The sequence below is a fragment of the Triticum aestivum genome, chromosome 4A (assembly GCF_018294505.1).
Source record: "Triticum aestivum cultivar Chinese Spring chromosome 4A, IWGSC CS RefSeq v2.1, whole genome shotgun sequence".
Classification (NCBI taxonomy): domain Eukaryota; kingdom Viridiplantae; phylum Streptophyta; class Magnoliopsida; order Poales; family Poaceae; genus Triticum; species Triticum aestivum.
The window spans coordinates 303795190-303803441 of NC_057803.1; positions in this window are offsets into that span (position 1 = coordinate 303795190).

Consider the following 8252-nt stretch of genomic DNA (forward strand, 5'->3'; position numbering starts at 1 on the left):
GAAGGGAGCATCGTCTAGGGGTATCTGGAGCATGAGTGCGTATCCATTTCGAGAATTATATAAGCGTCAGAGACCCTGTTGTTGGTTTGCCCGTCAAGAAGCACGATGGGAAGCTCGAAGGAGATGGTCACAACAATGGCCAGAGGGAATTGCACGTGGACTACTCGGATAGACGGAACGATTTTGACAGGGCTAACTTAGTAGTGCTACAACACCTAGATGTGGTAGATGACTATGTGGCACAGCACAAAGAAACCATCGCAAAGAAGTACCGTGATAAGGGGATGCTCAAGACGGACGACGAGGTTACTATAGAGCACAACGCCACTTCCTTGTGCTGGTTTAAATAGCAAGTTCTTGAAAATCCCCCGGAAGAGGGCAATTCGGACGGATTGCTCGTACACGCCTTAGCACATGACCCCGCGCCCAAGCTCGCGACCTATCAGTCCTCCAATATCAATGGGTACACGTTCTACATAGAGGCCAAAGACATGGACAATGATTACCAGAACTCTGGGGTGACAATTCAATGTGTGACTGACACCAACGGCACAACTGAGAGATTCTATGGAAGGGTCGAAGAGATCTGGGAGCTTGACTATGCATCAAATCTTGGAAATCTGTCATATAATGTTGCCATGTTCTCTTGAGATCGCATCAAATCTGTTATATGAACTTGTGCCAATTGTTGAAGAATATCCGAGTGGCCTATGTTTTGCCGGAATGTTGATTCATTTCCGTTTCGGCAAATTTTAGGCGCTCCATATGTCCACTTTTTAGCAAAGGTCATGCCAAAAATTTCCATGATTTTCTGCATGACTTGTGCTAGAAACTAGGACATATGGAGTACCCAGGATTTGCCGGAAGGGGAATGAATCAACATTCCGACCAAATATAGGCCCCTTTTTTCTTTTCATTATATCTTTTATTTACAATTGTTGAATAGGAAACATGTCTACCGACGCCGAAGTCGAGGGTGGTTCTGCTCGCCTCGAAGACCCCATCGAGGTAGCAAATCACTATTTCGATTACCTGGACGAACACCAGATGGGGTTGCATGGTGGCAGCAGTGACACCAACCCCGACACTGGCACCAGCACCGACACCACCCCCGAGACCAGCAACGATGTTGTCGTAGCCGGTAAAGCACTAAAGAAGAAGAGGACACGAAGACGGAACCAGCTTGGCATCGGACAAATTGTGGTAACGGAGATGCACCCCAAGAAGTTAAAGCCAACGGCGCCGGTGGAAGCGCGCAAGTGCTGGGGCAATCAACTCGGATGCATCCTCAGGGAAACCGCCAACATCAACGACGAGAGGTTGAGGCTCATACCACATATGGAGAACATGCTCCTAAAGAAGTTGCACAATAGGTTCTTGTTCCCCGGCCGCAATGAAAAAGAATATGAAGATTCGTGGAAAGACATCACCATGACAAAGATAAACGACAAGGCGATGGTGATGTTCACCAATGACTTGCCCGTCTGGAAAGTTCGGGTGAAAAAAGCGATTACGAAGAATGAACCATGGTCCAAGATTCATGCTGACAATCCGTCAATAACAGAAGAGGACTTTGCAAAATTGAAGGAGAATTGCGCTAAAGAAAGTGTCAAGGCAAAGTCGGAGAAAATGAAGGCACTCCAGGCCAGGAACATGCCTCCCCACCGCCTCGGAAGCTGTGGTTATGAGGGGAAGAGGGCTGTATGGGCCAAGGAGGACGCCGAACGTGAAAGTCACGGATTCCCAGACCCCTTGGCGGAGTTCACCAACCCACTGGAGCATGACTGGATCAGGGCCTGGTACAAGTGGGACAAAGAAAAAAAGCTCTTTTACATGGACCCAAACATGAGGGAGTTCATGAGACTTCCGATAATTGTTATATTACCACATTATCATATTATAGCTTCCAATCAATTCGACTACATGTTTTTTCACATTAGTAAAACATCCATGTTCCTTTTGCAGAAAGAGCAGCACCAAAAGGCAGCCGAAAGCGACGAGTCATCACAGTCGTCAGCGAGGCCCAAGTGGGACACCCCATTCAACCAAGCCCTGAACATACTGAAGAAGGTCACGGTGTACAAGCAGCCATCCTTTCGACGTGTGCACGGCGTCGGAGATGGCGCCTCGTGGAAGACGTGCTACCCCGAGGATCTAGAGGAAAGAGGAAAGAGATGCTCGGTCATCACTCAGCAAAGCATCGATGAGAAGGTCAAGATTGCGGTCAATAAGAACAAAGCTGAGACCAAAGAAGAGTTGCTAGGGGCCGTCTCTGCAGCAGTTACTGATGCGGTGGTCAGCTTGATACCGGCACTATGAGATTTCACGAAGAACAATCCAAATGCACGGCCGGAGGACTTTCCCATTCCCAGCTTTGTCGGGAGCAATTCGGTGAACATCAGAGCACCAGCACCTGCTCAAGCAACCGCAAAAGGTCCCGCTCCTGTTCATAGCAGCCCGACCACCGTCTCTTGCATGCTCGGTGGGCCTTCATCGCTGGCTGAGCTCGATGCCCTCATGATAATTACGTGTCATACCCTTTTCACCAGCATGTCTATAGTCTTCCATTTCATTTACCTTTCAGATGTTTGATGTCGCAGACATGTCTCCTTCGTAGGCCGACGACACCCCATGCACCCTACTCTACAACATCAAGGGCCAGAAGGTGGCCGTAGGAAAGGCAACGATTGTGAAGCCAAAGAACCGCATGTTCCACAACCGAGAGATGCCCAATGGCATCTTCATGATTAACGTGGCTAGTGTCTTTGAGGGCTTCGAGGAATTTCCCCCTCCGGTACCAGTCGATGACGATGAGACCCCTAAGATGATTGGTGCATGCAAGAGCTGGTTCTTGCCTTGGCCGAAGTCTCTTTTTTGTATCGAGGCGCCTAGTATCACGCCAACGCCACCTTCTCAAGAAGGTATGAACACCACCGCACCTAAAACACATTACATGGACCTGTCGTGGCGAGTAATAGCAGACGACGCAAGGGAGATCCTCCATTAGTGCCAGATGATGTAGCCCCCATTGTTAAAGATGCAAATGCTGATGACCTAGACAAGTATTTCAATACCGCCTATGATGATGGAGGATTGATGGCTCGGGACGATGAAGACTCAGGCTATGAGCATGGACATGATGACTTGATGCTGCTTGATTTGCCAGAGCCGGAACGTCCTAAGGCGGAATGCAAAAAGTCTCTCTTCAAGCGATCCTCGTAGGAGACGCCTCCAGATGCTGCCTATACCCAGCAACCCCCCGAGGCTCGTCCACTAATTCGCCCGACGACACTGGGGGTGGTGGTTAGGGAAGGTATGGTGGGATCACTACCGCCACCCACCAAGAAGCAAAGGAGGAGACTGGAAAAGAAAGGCCCTAAAGGTGCCAGAGCTGCTTCAAGCAGCCAGCTGCCTCTGGAGCCTCGGGTGGTAGACAGAATACCTGTCAAAGGTGCACAATGCTTCCATGTTGTCGGCCAGCCGATCCTACCTGTGAAAGCACTAGAGCACATACTGAACAATGATCTAAGGAGACTCCATCAAGATGTGCTGGCCAGAGAGAAAAGCCTTCTGGTCGCGGAAAAACCAGGATACCCGCTTTACGCGGCTCAGGTGCCGGGTGGGAGGTTGTACGTCGAGAGATTGCCCGCGAATAAGTTCATCCTACAATGTGACTACATCTACGACATGTTCCACATGACCAAGCTGGATTTCCAGTTCATCCGCATGTATGCGCTGTATCTGAACTACTTTATCAGGTTCGAGAACATCAAATATATATACGTCGCGGACCCGTTCTATATGCACAAGAGCTTCTTGGCAGTTTGCAAAGAGCACCGTGACTGTGCGAGTAAGTACCTCGGCGAATTCATGATCGCTAATAAAGACAAGGAAGTGATTCTCTTGCCTTATCATCCCACGTAAGTCATCGCACATATCCTTTCATAAGTGTTAATCATTCCTTTGCAAGCATGGAGGCTAATTTGAGGTGTACTTAATTTGCGCAACGGGGGGGGGGCGCCGTCGTCATCATTCTGTCCCCGGAATACTCACATGCGATGTAATTGGACTCATCGAAGAACCTCAGGAAAAAGGATTACAAGCACATAAAGAGTGGTCTCGATAGAGCCCTTTTAACCTTCAGCCTGTCTGGTGGATATATCAAGGTGAAAATGTACAGGAATCGCAGGCTGGCTTTCGGTCATAAGACCGACTTCCGCTGCATCCAGCAATCGCACACCAGTATTGCTAATGGATTCTACCTCATGCATCACCTGCTCGAGTACAGAAGGGATAATCAACGCCTTCGCATGTCACCTACTACCAACGATGCCGAGATTGTCAGCTGGGCCACAAGAATAGGAAGGACACTGAATCATCTAATTAGAGCTAAGTTTTATCACGTACAGTGTGAACTTGCCCGAGTGATCCTGAAGCAGGTCCTCGAACCAACTGGGATGTTCTACCATGGGCCAATCACGCGGGAAGATGTTCGAGCACTGCTAACCGCTCAGCGTCTGGACCTGAAGCCTTTCAAGAAGCTTAGGGTGCTTCCTCCCTGACTATGAAGATAGGATCACCGACATGGAGGACTAATTGTTGATGACAATGTGTCACTACTGTCTTTCTATGGAAAAACTTTGAATTTATGCACGGCGAAACTATGTGATGTACTAAACCGTGGTCCTGAACTAGCATAGATCGCTCTAGTTAATTAGTTTGGGTATGAGGAACTTTGTCATTTATGTTTACTATTGGTTACTTGTATTTTGCTCCCGGTTACCTCTTTGCTTTCTTAAGCACATTATGTTGCATATTATCGTTCAATTCATCAACTCATGATGCAGGTACATAGATCAGAGATGGCGAAGGGCTACTACGCCATGTACGTTGGGAGGGTTCCAGGAGTCTACGACCACTGGGCAGCCGCTCAGGCCCAGGTGCACAGGTACCCGGGTGCTAGCCATAGTGGGTTCGACAGCAGAGCCGAAGAGGAAAGTAGTTACTTGAGGTGGACACTCCAGCATGAGCAGGGGCGGGACCGCCGGTACTACATAGTCACGCTCTTGCTCATTTTGATCGCTCTTCTCTTCTACATCATGGTTTAGATAGAGATGATGAAACTTGTGTGTGTGCCATGACCATGCAGTTGCACTTATTCGAGACATGACATTATCGCACTTGTGTATCGCTATTTTCGAGATGTGATGATATTTGTGTTGAATGATGATGATGATGGTATGATGAGACTACTGTATGTCTATGATATGATGAGAATAGTGTATGTTTAGTATGATCTGATGAAACTATTGTATAGATCCTGTATAAATACACCACAAATACGTAGGTGGTGAGGGTCGGCGAAAGCAGGAACATTAGTAGTAGCACTGGAGAGCACCTATCAGTAGTGCTGGCTTAGCAGCAGTGCTTCATATGAACAAGCGCTACAGATAGTTATCAGTAGCGCTGGTCTAGGCAGCGCTACTGCTAACAATACTTAGTAGTAGCGCTGCCTATACTAGCGCTACTGCTATAACTTAGCTATAGCACGCTAGCAGTAGCGCTGGACCCAGCGCTTGCCACTTCTTTTTTAGATGGAGAGATGATGCTCGGGAGTAATGTGTTCTTACATGCTCGTTGCTAGCGATTTACTATATGACAAATAGTTGACCCACTCAAAAACGGGAATCAAACCCAAAATGAAATATCTCGATTCAATGAAATAGCTCGTTCACTAGGTCAAAATAGTGAACTAAATCCAAAATTAAACACCTCAATCGAGTAGCATGTTGTACAGTATTATAGTACTCCATGAACATGTTGAGAGTCAAATTAATGAACTTGTTTGATATACGCATATCTCCGTTCATGTGTGGATTGCAGACAACATGTTCTCCAATTTAAATATTTGAATGCAAGTTTATATCGAAACATGGTTTATACCAGTCTTTGATGCATAAAACACGACCTCCCCCTCTCCTGGACTCCTTCTCTCTCTCTCTCTCTCATCGACAATCTTCAATTCTCTCGCACGCATCCAGCACACAAACCTTGTTGGTCCCTCTCCCTCTCTCTCCGTCTCTCTCTCTCTCTTTGTGTGTGTGGGGTCTTTCTAGTTCGCATGCATATATACTCCATCTGTTGGTCTCTCTCGCACACTATGTATGATTCTCTAGTCCAAGCTAAATATCTTGGGTGTACTCATCGTAGGCACACAAATTCCTTGGCTCGTTGCCCGTAACTCTCTCACGCACCACTCTATTGTCTCGGAGCTCTTCCCTCTCTCTCTCAAACTCTCCATCTACCTGGGTCACAGATACACATGCATATCTCACTCGCACTCGATAGACCCATCTAAAACGTTATCTCTCTCCCTCATTCTCTCTCCATCTCACACGCACACACACACAATCTCATGCCTAGCCAAGTATTATGGTCTCTCACTCAAATGTAGGCACACGCAGTCCCCCCCCTATATGTATATGACTAGCTAATCTTAGTCTCCATGATAAACATGTGCATGGTCTATCTCGATTTCTCTCGGGGCATCTTTCTATGTCACACGCACCTCCCTCGATCTCCCACCCATATAAGTCCCATCACAATCTCGAGGGGATCTCTCTATCACAAACACACCCTCTCTCCCTCCCCATGCGTCCATGTTCTCCATGTGTCCACCTCGACCTTTGTTCCTTGTTGGCCAGACCTCTATTGGACGTGTGCTATAGGGGTGTATCTCTCCGTTGCAAGCAATCACGCACTAGCTATCTTCGTGTATCTCCTCACCTCGCTTTTCTATCTCTGAGATGCATGCGTGATATGTTTGCATAAGAAATGAAAAACACACACTCTCTCTCTCTAATTTATCGTTTGTTGTCCCTTTCTCTTTCACACACATACTCTTTTTGCACACTCATTCATTCTCCTTCACACGCACTTGATCTCTCTCTCGACTTAGGCACTCTCTTCGGTCCATAGCATATAGATTTATTGAAAAGTAAAACATCACAATGTTTGACCATGTACGTGGACAAAAACATTTACATCTAGAACGACAAGCATATACCATTAGATTCATCATGAGATGTAGTTTCATATGATGTATCTTTGGTATTGTAGATATAAATAACATTTGCGTAAACCTGATCAATGTTTCCAAAGTTTGACTTCTGAAATTTTTTACATGCACTGCATTATCGAGCTGATGGAATATCTCTCCCCCTCTCAGGTATCTGACGCACCACTCAGCCTTATTGGGGCTCCTCTATCTCTCTCAAACTTTATATCTCCCTGGTTCACCCATACACATGTCTCTCTCGCACTACATATAGACCCATCGAACACTCTCCGCCCTTGTTCTCTCTCTCTCTCTATGTGACACACCCCCCTAAGTACCATAATCCCTCACTCCATCATAGGCGCAATCACTCCCCCCTAAGTATGATTATCTCTCGCTAGCCATCAGGAACACACGTATTGTCTCCTTCCATCCATACTTCTATCTCGATATTTCTCGGGGTATCTTCTATCACGCACACACCTTGTCACTTGATCTCCCACCCATGTAGTCCCATCACGATCTCCAGGGGATCTCTCTATCACAAACATACACTCTCTCCTCCCCATGTCTGCATTTTCTCCGTACGTCTCTCTCAACCTCTCTCCCTTGCTTGTCAGACCCGTGTTGGCCACGTTCTAGGGGTCTTTCTCTCTCGGTTGCAAACAACCACACACTATCTCCTCACCTTGCTTCCGTTGCCGAAGATGCATGTGTGATATGTTTGCATAAGACACACACGCCTTTACTCTACTTTTATCGTGTGTTATCCATGTCTCTTTCACACACGCACACACACTTTTTTCACTCACTCTTTCTATTTCACACACACACACTCTCACTCTCTCTCTGTAGTTAGGGACTCTCTCATGTCCATAAGCATATGGATGTTTTGAGAAGTCAAACCTCAGAAAAGTTTGACCAGGTATATGTGGCGAAAAACATTTACATCTGGAACAAGCATTAGATTCATCACAACATGTACTTTCTTCATACTATCATTTATCTTTGGTATTGTAGATATAAGTATTTTCTTTATAAACTTGGTCAAAGTTTCAAAACTTTGACTTTAAAAAACTGTTGGCACTACATTATCGAACGGAGGGAGTAGCTCTTTCTCTCTCTCTCTGCTATCTCTCACGGGCCTCCCCTCTCACTCGAACTCGCTATACCGACAGGTTATACACTCACCGTG